Source organism: Battus philenor, unplaced genomic scaffold (assembly GCF_028537555.1).
Source record: "Battus philenor isolate CCGP_79_NKW_IND1 unplaced genomic scaffold, ilBatPhil1.0.hap1 SCAF_17, whole genome shotgun sequence".
NCBI lineage: Eukaryota > Metazoa > Arthropoda > Insecta > Lepidoptera > Papilionidae > Battus > Battus philenor.
In genome coordinates this window covers 4085779-4100174 of record NW_027181679.1, presented here as the reverse complement: position 1 = coordinate 4100174, position 14396 = coordinate 4085779, and the positions used below count along the sequence as shown (strand labels likewise).

The 14396-nt window shown below is 33.0% G+C and overlaps 1 protein-coding gene across 1 annotated transcript in view; it reads left to right on the top strand.

Moving 5' to 3' along the window:
* The window catches only part of Myo81F (Myosin 81F), a 132143-nt gene that overhangs the window by 33288 nt on the left and 84459 nt on the right, over positions 1 to 14396 (top strand). Inside the window, exon 2 of the mRNA XM_068762901.1 lies at positions 9014 to 9072. The gene's annotated coding sequence lies outside the window, so the exon portion shown is untranslated. The remainder of the gene's footprint in view (positions 1 to 9013; positions 9073 to 14396) is intronic.

The window sequence follows — 14396 nt, the reverse complement described above, 5'->3', positions numbered from 1 at the left end:
AGGAGAAGAACAGACACTGAGGCCCTAGGAATATAAAGTAGAGACCACAGACAAGCACAGCGTACGACGTCCGCAGTATGGACAGACGACCTTTTCAAGATCATTGAAAAAGACTGAATGCAAACCAGTTAGAAATGCAAGAAAAGGACCAATATTTAGCCACTTCCGCACATGCAGTTGTAGTCGTGCAATGAAATGCACCGTCCGCCAGCCCGCTGATAAATGCGTATGCGGCAAACAATGCGAATCATACAACCGCCACCACCAAATTACTCAACACGTGTTTCACCCCTCCACGGGACATCTTCAGGAGTTATGTTACACCGATTAGTGCCAAACACAGAGTCAAAGTCAAGTCAGTCAGAGACAGAGTCAAGTCAGGTGCATTTCATTGCACGACTACCACTGCATGTGCGCAAGTGGCTAAATATTAGTCCTTTTCTTGCTTAGGATGGACTTCCGCGAGGTAACACCTGATTCCATTAAACAGTTGGAAACGGTCATCTTGAAAATCTAACGAGAAGAAAATCTATATCCTGCAGTAGATTCCTCATAACTAAAATGAAAAATATGATGATCCCTTTGTTGGTATTCGTACACCATAACTATTGAAAATTACTGCAAGCATATTATGTTCTTAATTATGTCGTGCTATATCCACATTCATGTTATGCTAATTATAATCATGAATTAATTCAGCACATAATTTGCATACAAATAAGGAAGGAAAACAAATTCTTCAGCGATTTCTGATTGGTGATCTCCCTGTATAAACACAACTAGTGGGGTTAGAAACAAATGTTGCAGTACTTATTTAAAACTAAAATTATTTACTAACAAAAAAGTAATTTTAATTTCGATACTGCTTAAACGGAAACATTTGTCATAAGAAGTTATTAAAAAGTTAGAATAAGAATATATAAAAATAAATAGCACGTGGTAGTAAAAACAAACATACTGTCCAAGATATACCACCTCTAAAAAGGCTCCGGTGTAGATATACTTTAGAAACATATTTTTAAGAGGAGATGCACTCACGTCCAAGCTTCTTTATTTAAATTTGTGTAACAGTTTTTTTTTATCGTATACATTTGTTCGATTGTTAGTAGCAATGAGAAAGAAGAGAGTTAGAATACAGATTTTATAATTTAAACGCTGACATCGATAAGCAAAATACTAAAGCTAATCTGAATAGGGTTGACATGAAAACATATGAATTTATTTGTAATTCATGCAAAATAATACCAGTGAGAAAATACGTCCGTTTACTAATTTTCTAACAAGCAACACTCATTACCTTTTATTAAACTACCGTTCACTTGCATAGGTTCAACGTAAAAAGCCACCTATAGAAGTTCGCGTGACTGCACGCTATGCTAGTAGTAAACACACTTATCTAGTCTGCATTTATTTATCACTATCACACAGTTTTCGTCCTTATAGTTTCCGCAATAAAGGCTAAAACAGCATCAGTTTTTGTAGAGATATGTAGTAATTATGTTGCCGAGTGTAAGAGTACTCCCATCATAATTGTATAGAATTGTGTTAACATTTATATGTTCTTCTGTCGAGCTCACTTTTTAAACCTAATGAATGTGTCGTTGAAACTTTCAGAAGTTACTTGTTTATATACTTAACTTATTCACATATTAATTAAGCGAGGTGAGAATTCTTTGGGACTTGTTATTTTCCAATAATATAATAAATTTAGATAGTAATGATTGTCTGGACAAAAATTCCGTTTGCAATTATCGCCCTTCTACTTCTATTTCATTTTTTGTCTCATTATCATCATCATGATAGATAGTCGATAGATAGTCAAAGGTATGCCTTTTGTATCCTCCCCCCAAGATCGTCATGGTGACCGGTCTAGAACAGCCCGCATCCAGCGATTTTCCGTGACCTTGACTATATTGACTATGTCGTCGGTCCATCTTTTGCCTATTTGGCATAATTTTCTTCATCATTTGTGATGTTTAATAAAAACTACATAAATTAGTAATAACACACATTTTGATTTCATTTAAAAAAAATACCTTTTATATATTGACTAGCCGTGTAAGTATTCTAATTTTTAGTTTTGGATTCCTTTTTCAGTAGAGACCTCTTCATTCTTTTTCCATTATTTTATATACTTGACTAGAGTCAATCAATGATAAAAAGGTAGAAACTTTTGATATCATATTATTAGGCCATGCTTAATTAAATCACTAATATGGAATCACCTTATTCGGCATTGTTTGACTCGAAAACCTTCGTATCGAAATAACATTGTTTCTTAAATTTAACAATTTTTATTATCCTCCCTCCTTGCACCATCATTGGTGATAGTCGATATTTTCTTTAAGCGGAGTTAACTTCGTCTTCATTATGCTGCGCCTCCTGTTCATATCTTTGACATCTAGGAGCGCAGCGTGAAGTTTTGTGTCAAATGGCGAGCGGATTTCGCCCAGCCGTCTAAAGTCATACTTCTTCAACGTTTGCCTCCGTTGCCAACATCAGTTGTCCGAGGTCATTTCCGTCCTTTACAGCTATCATCATCATCATTTCAGCCTCTGCTGTACACAAGCCTCCCCAAATTCCATTAAGAACAGTAAGAAGTAGCATAAAGCGTTTTCTTATCTTTACAAGGGCATTTGTCCGTCTGTCTGTCTGTCAACTTCCTGGCCGTGTCTGAAAATCTTCTAAACTCTGTTTTGTAGACTCATTGGTCCAGAATGCAGTCTACGGAATTTGTAGCATCTTTCTGCAGCACAATATTCCGAAAGTATTTATACGAAGTATTTATAGTTTACGGTTTAGATATGGATAAGATTCAGAAATTGGCCATTTTATTATTATATTTTCTAAAAATTTTGTGGTCTTTCTATGTTTTGTCTAGAATTTTACATTTAGCTTTAAAAACGGATAATATGCGTAACAATTATTTTCCTTTAATAATAGATTTTGACGTCATTGTACATTCTCACGTCAAAACTGCTATCATTTTTCCAGTTATATTAGTAACAAAATAATGGTCTATCATATTAATAAGGATAATGGTTTACCATATTAATAACAATTAAGGATAATTCATTTCTCAGTATACATCTAATTAGACTTTTTTGTTTTAATTAATTTTGTAACGTAATGATCCGAACTTTTTAATCAATTTTTTTACTATAATATCTTTTTATTCATTATTTTTAAATCCATTGATTCTTGGATAGCGTGTATCAGACAACAATAGACAGCAAATGAGCTGTACATTCATCGCTTTAAAACCTATACATATGTCATCATTCGTACGTTACGTACGTCTGTAAGTTCGTCGGGTCTTCGTTGATTTTTCGTTATTAATTAATTTCTGTCCCAACGAAACGATGCCTTTTTGTACGACTACCTGCGTCAAACGATAGCGCGTGGCTACTGAACTCCTAGAGCCATCTATCGGCACCGTTATAAATTACAAAATTCATTAAGTAAATATATATACATACATATATATATATATATATATACACACACACATATATATGTGTGTATATATATATATATATATATGTGTGTGTGTGTGTGTGTGTCATAAAAATTTGAAAATTTTTGTCATAAAAAATTACAAATAATTCAGTTTACCTAGTCAGCCGATCCTCTCAACTAAACAGTATTTATAGCAACAAACGCCGTCTGTGCGCCACTGACTCATTAAGCTTCCATCGGGGAAGTAGTCATTAAAAAGTGTGCAGCAATGAGCAATTTCCGTTGGCTATCTCTCAATGGAATAGAGGATAGCGGTGCGGTAGAAGACACCTTCATCTATGCGTCATGCCTATCTATTAAAAGAATAGATTTCCTTTTATTATTTGTTATAGGCTAAGCATTTTGTCTCTGTCTCGCCTAGTGTTAATCGATGACGAGGTCTACGATGGTTCATGCTTGCCTGCAAGATACCTGTTCACTCTTGACTGATGATGGGTAACTTGCTTCTGAAAATTATAGTATAATGCATTATGATCACTCAATCTTTATCAATGTTCGAGTAACCTCACGAAACCACCTCAATGAATATGGAATAATAAAGAATGGCTACGTAGCTATTTACATTTTCACCGCATTGTATATGTATATAAAATTATGATGATCAGTTAAAACTAATCAATCACACTTAAGTCATAAATGAATCGGGTAGGATTCATTGAAACGTCAACACTCTGAGTACGATTTTGTAGTTTATTTACGGTTATAGAAAATAATTTAAAAATAATTCATTACTTTATTGAATCTAACTTGACATGCTTTGCCTGTTGCAATTGTATTAACAATATTTGAAAATTATTTCTTCGTTATTATATTAAACAGACGTAAGATGAACTGGTCAACTGGTCTCATTTAAAATCGGCAAGGGAGGCCAATGTGCAGTAAAGAACGTCTCACAATTAAAATTATGATGATTATAAACTTATATCGACTACGTTCGTGTTGTTATTTTACTATTAATGAGAACTTCTCAGTAATGAGTATATTAATAGGTGCATTAAGAACACTGGCACCTCAAACCCGGTGAGTCAATGAATACCAAAGGACAGGCGGCATTTATCAATGACAAAAAAGAACAATATTGCGTTGCATTGTATTTGTCTTAAGACGCCGTAGAAGCGAATTTTTGTTTCTTTTTCTTTGACCCTCTCGTTTCTTAATGTGTATCGCCATCAGTCGACGGTATCTGATACTTTGTCTTATATAGCAATAAGTAGGTTCAATTTTATGTCGTGAATATTAAACGTAACATTTTTATTTATAAAATAACATAAAATATTAATTATTACTCAATACAAACATTAAAAACATGGCTGAGAAATCATTTTTTGTATAAAAATTAGTTTTAAATCAATTCATGCTTTTATTTATAAAGTTATGAATTAATTTCAATACAGTACATATAGTTACAATAATACAAAAGAAGACGCTAATAATATCATTAATTAAAAATAACGATTTTTCATTGAACAAGAATACTGAACTTTTTTAATAGTTTTACGATGCAACTTATTTATTCAACACACTTTATTGAAACCAAAAACCAAATGTTAAAAAATAATATATTTAGAAGTTTTTTTTCAATCACGAGTGGACCCAATTTTCACAATGATTTTATTTGAACAGTCACCGTTGGCTTATTGGTCTACTTATCAATCTTCAGGTCCGCGGGCTTAAAGAGGCAAAGTGCAGATAGCGCATACCCTAAATATAATTTTAGATAGCATCGATCGTTGCACCCTCGCAAGCCATATTGTTTGGAGGGCTGCCGAGCTGGCGCAAGGGCCTCCGAGAGTACCTCGACATGGACTGTCGCTCAATAGGTGTTTAGCATTATGACTCAAGGATATCCGGAATGCTAAACCTCAATAAGATCGATTGTTGTTTCCGGGATAAATCGTCGGGCGAATAAGTGGCTAAAATGGATGAAAATGTTCTTAAAACCGGCTCGTTTTGTTGAATTTTAAATCTGACTATTAAAAGCTTTTTACCTAATACAACATTACATTTTTATATGTATTGCACAGTTATCGTTTATTTTATTACAATGAATAGTTACATACAAATTGAATATATATACTGTGTATATACGAAGCATAATGAAATAAACGATTTGAACAAATTCATGCACGGCGGGGAATACCCTCCGTTAATTACCCAATTAATTCCTTCCTGTTCGCTCTGCAGTGTTTAAATGCGCGGCAATAACATGCAATGTCTTTGATGTGGTGCTCAACGCCCTTTTTACGCTTCCGAGTATCTGCCGCAGATAGAAACCTTAAGAAGTATTTTATGCGTTTTACTTATGTAACTTTAGCGAGAATATAACTTATTATATACTTAAAATTACTTAAGGCGATTTAAAATTACAATTCTACTCACATTTTGCTACATATTTCGAAAAAAGGCTTTATTGCAACTAACTTTAAACAACAATAGACCATTATTAAGTTGTCTGCTGTCTGCGTCTAGCTGGATGTAAACCGATTCCAACCGGTCTTATTGGATATCAATAGGCGAGGCATATGTCTTACTGCTGAAATGATAATAATAACATTATCACAGCCTATTTGTTAAATAATTAATAAATCATCATAAAAAGGTGTACGAAAAAACGAACTTTTAAACTTTATTTAGCCGTCAAAACAAATCCTTGCAAATAACAAAAATATGTTTTCAACAAAATTGTATTATGTTAGCTATTATTGTCGAAATTACTACCAATTTCTGTACACTTACTAGTTGTTATTACTTAAACGTGAACCATTTACATTGTGCTATTCGCGTTCGCTTTTAACATTCAAATCACAGCACAAGTTCACAAACCTCTCACGAAAAAATAAACCGCGTCAAACCGTACGGTACCACCGCCATTTTCCGGTGCGCCCGCCATAAAGGAACTGTCGTCCACAAAATTATAATTTTTCGCTTAACGACTGTGTAATGAATTTTTAATACGCGGCTCTGATTCGCTCGCGTGGGCTGAAGTAATCGGACACTACTTTTTGCTTGAGAGTGCATTTTTGTTTATTTTGGTTTGCTTTAGACAGGCCGTCACTCATCGAAGCTTTGTCCCTTGTCATTTTATAAAAAAAAACATGTCTGTATTTCTGTATTTTCACATTCCAATTTTCTTTACCTTTATGTTGATTACGGGATACTGCATAAAAATTGGTACAATGTAAAAGACAGGGCTTTTACGAATGAAATCCCCCATATATATCCCATTTCTCGCGTTACGTTATAAATCAACACCGGAAGAAATTGTATTCGTCTCCTAAACTTGCGCGGGCAAAAATAGGGTAACCATAAAATATCAATTCTACAGGATATGTCTTTTCTTTCGTACCTTTTTCTTCTAATCGAACATAAAAATAAGACCATAAGTTTGAAATGAAACATAACTCATAAAAAAAGAGAGAAAAAAACAGAGACTATAATGAAGATTTCAATGTGTCAAATGAAAGTAAAAACTATGTTTATATGCATATGCATCTTTCTACAATGTCTCTGAAACCCAGATATTTTCGATAAAACAAAACCAGAGTGTTTATTTATTTTGAATTTCTACACTTCATCCTATATTTCTATAAAGTATGGGAGCCCTAGCGATGAGCGTCGAGTTTGCAAATTCAATATTTGATATCACCTCCAGAGCACGATTGAAGTATTTCCGCCGGTATTCGACCTGGATTCTTCGCTTATTTGGATAAATGGCTTTGATTTTAATCTAAATCTCGAAAATTGTCTGCTATTGCAATATTATTTATGCAATAATAAATCGTTTTAGATTTTGATTATAATATGCTGTCTTAGCTATGAATGTTCATGTTCTTTGTTACACAATATTGTCAGTTCAATGTTCTAGTGCGTAAATAAATAATGTTGATTCTTTTTCAATACGGGAACAAACGAAATACGAATAGCCAATTGAAAAATATTGATTTTCAAAATTGATCCACTAACACTTAACCGACTGCTCTTGTGAAATCACTATAATCAAAATAAATATTGAAAATTGTAAATCGCACCGAATATTGTATTTTTGTGATAAGAACCTTGTACAAAGAAAATTCAATAAAGTCAGTTGTTTTTCCGTATAGCATGTATAAATTTAACTGTTATTGTCTTGTATATTATCTACAGCCAGTTAAACCCAGTAAAGAAATTGTCTGGCTAAGTACACTGACAAAAATAGGCGAATTAATTTCTCGAATGTTCCTCCGTTCTCATTTTCAATGACTTACAAAAAGATTATGGATTAACAAAACACGTCACTTATATCAAAGATTTATCGAATAATCAACATTGTTAAATAAAAGTTGGTCTTTAACTTTGGCTACTACATTAACTTATTCCGAATAAAATCTACAAATTGATAGAACCTTCGAGTTACTATCCGATCGCATCCTGATTGGCGTTTGCTATCTGATATCCTGTACAAAGTTACTATTTCGAAAGCGGAATGCGCTGAATTGAATCTGCTTTTATATCCTTTAGTTGCTTTGGTTCAATGTTGATTTTCAATCTACTATGTTCAAAGTTTTCAAAATTAAAACTACGTCTTGTTTGTTTGAATTTTAAAGACAATATTTAAACCGAACTTTTTGACAATCCAGCAACTGTCAATTTGAGAGTCGGGCCACTTACACTATGGATTTTCTTTGGTACGTACTAAACGTTACTCAACGTTTCTGCCACGATGGCTTTCCTATTTCCCGAGAATAATAACCCCGTTCTCTTCACTAATGAATAGTTTCCTACTGAGTCATGTACTTTATCTTCAACGCGTCGTCGCTTTCCATCAAGCGAGTTGGTAACCAAACGCGGACAAGAACGGGGTACAAAAAAAAATTGAATTTAAGATACATTTATTCTGGTATTCCTATTATTAATATAAAATGACCGCTTATGTACGTCACGAGAGAATTCCGGAAGGGCCCAATTTTATAGAAACTAGAATAAGATTATCCTCTGTATTGGTATCCTTCAAATTAAAGCTACAAAGGTTCCATATTCGTCTTAATCCGAGAAGGGACTACAACAAACTCAGATGTTTTTTGTGGTCAATTTCATAACATCTTTAATGTAGTTGTACTATTAACTGTTACTTATTGTACTACTTTTTGAATTAAAGTCGATACACATTAAGTAATGTTTCCTTGTCCCACAACCATATTATATCAATTCTTACATTTGTGCTAAATAATGTGCGATCATGGAAACTTGCATTTGTGTTTTAAAAAATATATCATCATCATCATCTTTTAAGTCGTAGGACACACAGCTGGATAAAGGCCTCTCCCATAGATTTCCAATAGGAATGGTTGGAAGCGGCTTACATTCAACATTTTACAGCGACTTTAAAAAGGTCGCCTAGAATATTATTTTTATATTAACGAATGTTTCTCGTTGGTTATTTAAATAAAGTAATTATATTTAAATTTTACACCAAATGTATTATTTTCACATGATTTAATTAATTTATTTTTTTCAGATTAACAAACATGAAGAAGCCGTAAAGAAGTATTTACATAAAAAGGAAACAAAAATAAGGTAAGACGCAGTTATTTCGTTTATAGTCACGGGGATATATTACGTAGTTTTAACATCATACTAAAAATGTACGAAATACTTGTAAAGTCAACCATAAACGTCGATAATAAGAAATATCGTTGTAAATATAAAACGAAATTTTGTGTATTTGTGATATTTGTAATGTATGTAATAATAAAAGAACAGGTTTTTATTCAAAATTTAAATTTATTTTTAAGCAGACTTGCGGCAGTTCGGTTATTTATTCCTGACTTTCCTTGATACTAGTATTAAAAAAGTTTTATGTGCGTCGCAATTAACAACAAATTTAATCATCGGTGTTAATCTCTTTACTGATTACGGCAGCAGCAGAAACTTTTGATTTTTTAATAATTTGGGTCCTGTATATTAAAGCAAATATAAAAGTTATTTCGCCGTAATAAATTTCATAGCAAAATATTCGGCTTTCGCAAAGTTTACAAACTACATTAAAGTAACTTTAAGCGAATTCAAAACCGTGCAGTCTGCGAGAGAGAAGCGCCAAGTGCCGAATTTGATAATTTTCGAATATTTTCAATAATGTAAAAAAATTTTTAATTTATTTTACAATATTTAATTTTCTAATCTAAACATTCAAATTGGTTTGTTCTCAAATTTTCGAAAAATCTGTGTGTATTTTCTAAAAATTCCGTGTGTACAAATTACGACTTATTTTTTGAATTTGAATTTGAATGTTCCAATATTACTACCGAGTCAACTATTTAAAATAAAAAAAATATAGAATCTTTTTTGATCAAAATAACAAGTAAACTTGGATTTGTTTTTCAACTATTTTTACCGTCTCATAACACCTAGATTTAAACATGTTTGTCCATCCGTAATCAAAAATGCAATGAAAATGTTACGGTCATGTATTTATGTAAACTTATGTATACTTCATATTTTGTTCTAAATAAATAATAAACGAACGAATAACCGAATCACTGACCTATTTAAACAAGTAAATCTCGGGGCGATTTTTCAATGGTGGAGTTGGACAGATTGTGAAGGAAAATTCTTTTATATTGACTTGTTTCATTTGATGAAATATAATTACTTGTTAACGACGTTACGACAAATTACCATAAGTTTATAACGAGGTAAACCAATTTATATATTCATTCAAGAGTTAAACAGGGAAAAAAATTACTTCAGTTTCACAAAAATGTACACGGTTGAAAATCGAATATTTCTCATTTGTTTACATAATGGTACGTTATTTTATCTCTATCCACAGCACTGATTCTGAGAGCCCTCTCGATATCGCACCAGCAACTCCGTAACCAGGTTCGTATTCAGCTGCAACAAAAGTTCGCAAAACAAAAGTTATTGTCCCGGGGACAGGTTGCCGAGTGAATGTGTTACGCTGAGCATTACTCATCGCATCCCTACATGATCAGCCGCTAAGCCTAAAGGAGTATCCTACACCATGGAGCGGCCTCCGTTTACAATAGACAATGGCCTGATTGTCATTCCGGCGGTAGTCTTCTACGGAAATGTATGCGTGTTGACTTGTATTGCTGCGCTATACCAACCGTTAGGGTTGCCAAATTTGTAATGGCATACACTGATGCTTTCGTACACCGTACAAATTACTTAATCATAAAAACATCAGTATGTTGTAAAAATTTAAATTAATTGCCGTTTACGATCGTGAAGGACAATTATCGCATCTTACAACTTTTGTATTTCTTAAAATATATTGAACATACTAGCCTTTTCAATAAAACCCATGGGGTTAACTTAATGATATTATAATTTTAATTAAAGAAATATGTAATAAAATAACTGTTTGTCACTTTTAGCTATTTAATTAAAATTCAATACAAAACTTTCTTTAAAGAACATCACTCTATAAGACGATTAGTTATAGATGTAAAAGCCTTAAATAAGTGAATGTATAGCTCATTTTCTGTCAAGTATGTATGGTGCACCCAATTGGTGTCAATGGTTTCAAAAATAATAAACAACGTAATGATAATATGGTACGGAAAAGTGGTTTTGAAAATTCGGTTTACTAAATATTAACTTTATTTACTTTTTGGTACTTTATACTGCCTGTCGCAATGACAATAATGCCTATTTTTTTAAGACTACCCTCCGTTTCCAAAAATCACTTCCTAGAATGTCCTCTACTTTAACAAGAACATACTAAATAATTGTAATAATAGTTAATAAAAATGTCTACCACAAAGGCCAGCTATTAAAAAAGTTATTAATTAATAAGTGACAACCCTGCAGTGGAGTGGTGCATAGGGCGCTAGGAGTGCAGCGCGGCTCCGAGTCAGTATCAGCACCGAGCAAGTGCAATAGCGCCGCGCGGGAAACGCTTCCGTTCCACTGACTCCTTACCGTCCACTTCTACCTTGAATGACTTATCATAAAATTATTACGTTTACCGAAAAGAATCACACGTCAAACTTCTTTAATTCTTTGCGTGCGTTCATTCTTTCTCTAAATTTAAAAATCGAACATGAAATATAGAAACTAATTCAATTTTTTTCATGTAATCATTGCTTACATACTTTAAAGGAATAACACAAACGTTTATAATGTATTTTAACTCGTTTGTGATCAATAGTTAGACAACACAAGCTTGAGTATTTTGGTTTTTATTAAACAAATATTGTGTAAAGTTTGCTACTTCACAAAATGACGTCAGCTGGAAGTCGCTCTAGAGAGGTCATTCTTCCTCTTCAGATCGTTTCGACTACGACCTCTCATTTGCGTTCAACCTTTGCAGTCACCATTGATTGCTCGAAATTATGTCTAAAATTAAAACTCCAGTACGCGGCTCGGACAGTTGGAACACAGATTTTTATTTTAAAATCGCGAGAAATAGACTCGTTGATGCTATAGTCTACTGAATTTGCAGTGTTTTCCTCTAGCACCACATCTTGAAAGCATCTACAAGATGTCGTTCAGTCTTCTTCAAGGTCCATGTTTCTGACCCCTAGAATAATATTGAAAAAACTAAGAAATTAAGCAATTTATCATGTTTAAAAAATATACCGTAGAACCATCGCAACTACAGATTCAAAGAGGGAGAGTATTGAAAAATATACTAGAGATTTCGTTAGATTAAACCAATTGACAACCATATAATAATAACATGATGATGTTAACATTAAAAAGAAAATTACTCTTGCAAGTTGTGGTTGCAATAATATCATCATAATTATTATTTTATCTATAGGACGTCATGCCGGACGTAAGCCTTCCCATAGATTGTCACCACTAATAGGAACGGTAAGAAGCGGCCTCTGGCCTCTTTGTGGACGGACGTCCTAAGCTGAACTTTACGGTTCGTTGTCTCCACTTCACAGCCTTAAGGCCCTATAGGCGATTTACAGTCGACATAGTGCGCTGCGTACTGTTACAACAACTTGCCAATTCGCAGGGCAATTCGATTACTTGGGTTCGTCTACCGATCTCTTCATTACTGGTAGTCATATATACATATATTTATAAATATATGTATATATGTATATTATATAAAACTGTACTGGTATATATGTATGTGTGTGTATGTATGTATATATTCTGAGCATAGCGCTTTACATGATTCTTTAAGAGACTTTTGTAAGACAAATGAAGCAATTTTGGACAACCTACCGGCTTCATTGTTTCCAGCCGACAATAACTTAAGAGTCTTCAAGACAAGAGTGAGGACGTTTCTTCAGGCAAGCGTGACTGAAGTCAAATGTTTTGCCTGTAAACAATAATAAAGAATTACCGATTCGTTCTCATTTACTGTAACACTAGGTTATTGTTACGAAGATAAACATCTTACGATGTTACCTTCGGGCAGCTGTATTAGGAGACGAGCGTTCATGGCGCACAATAGGACTGCTTCCATAAAACATGTTTACATTATCCTTATAAGACAACAAGTTGAACTGTCAAAGGTTCCTTTGCACTTCGTAGGGTGTAACCTAAATCGAACTTAGGTTCCTAAGTTGCCGATAGCCAATTGAAATTCCGAGTGTGCAGTTCATGTTAATAAAAACACTTTTTGTAGAAAGTCGCGGTCTTCTTTCTAAGAGACAACAGTGCAATTTGTAAGCTTCTGTGGTGATAGTAACTTTCAAGACTGACATACTGTTATATATTCAAGACCGATAAGTTCTGGGTATGAAACCTTTATGTATGTAGATGTAAAAGCTTTAAAGAAGTAAATGTAGATCTCATTTGTCAACAAAAAGCTTTGAAGCTTTTACACTTATTTCTAATCAATTTATGTAAATTAACTATTATTACATATTATGAAATATGTTACATTACTTTTCTTTCACCAGATTGCAGCAGGCCAATCGAAATTACAAAACTCTTTTTCTTATTTTATTATTCATTACGTTATTTATTATCTCTGAGCATTGATTTTTGGATAGGATCTACAAAACATTAATTGATAAGATGAGCATACATTAACCCATTTAAATCTTTTATACTTATAATAAATCAGCCTGTATATCTATAAAAAACTAACTAAAACGTAACTTAAATATAACTTTTTCCTTATCAGATACCTAAAAATATAATTATTATAAATCTTTTTGTATGCTTTCTCAATTATGATTTTTACGAAAGCAAAAGAAGGTATGTGGTTTTTTAACAGCAGCATTTTTTCTCAGTAATCAACCACTAGTTTTAGATTAACAAATATGTGAACGCACCAATTCACAAAATATATTCGTTATTATGTTATCTATAGAAAAAATCAATGCATCGATTCTGCAGCGGAGTATCTACCGAATGGCGCCCGCAATCTGTAATAAACTTAGTCCAACTATTTAAAGTGTAATAAAGATTAACTTCTTTTATACAAAACCCAAGAATTTTCTTATCTATCAGTACTTTTTATTAAATTGACGATTTCTTAAAGTCATAATAAATGCACCGTTGTAAGTGATGTAATTTTATTGATGTAGTGTATAAATCATACATGTAACTGGTATGATATCAGGCTGTGGTATAATTCTGTACATATTATTTAATATTAAATTTATTAACATTGTATTTAAAGCATTACTTGATGTAAATTGCGCGCCCAATAGGGTAGTATATGGCGAGGCAGTCATCGTCCTCTCCAGAATATAGGAACGGTTACAAGTTGTCTGCATCCTGCGTCTTCTGACGACCTTCACATTACACCTGTAAATTTAAAGTAGTGATACAACAGACAATCGACAGTAAGAAACTAAGGTGTCGGATAAGGCCGACAACAAGAAACCAAAGGTTAAACGTTATAAAAGAGTAAGATCAATTATCAGTGATTATGGAAAAAATATTAGATACAAAATATA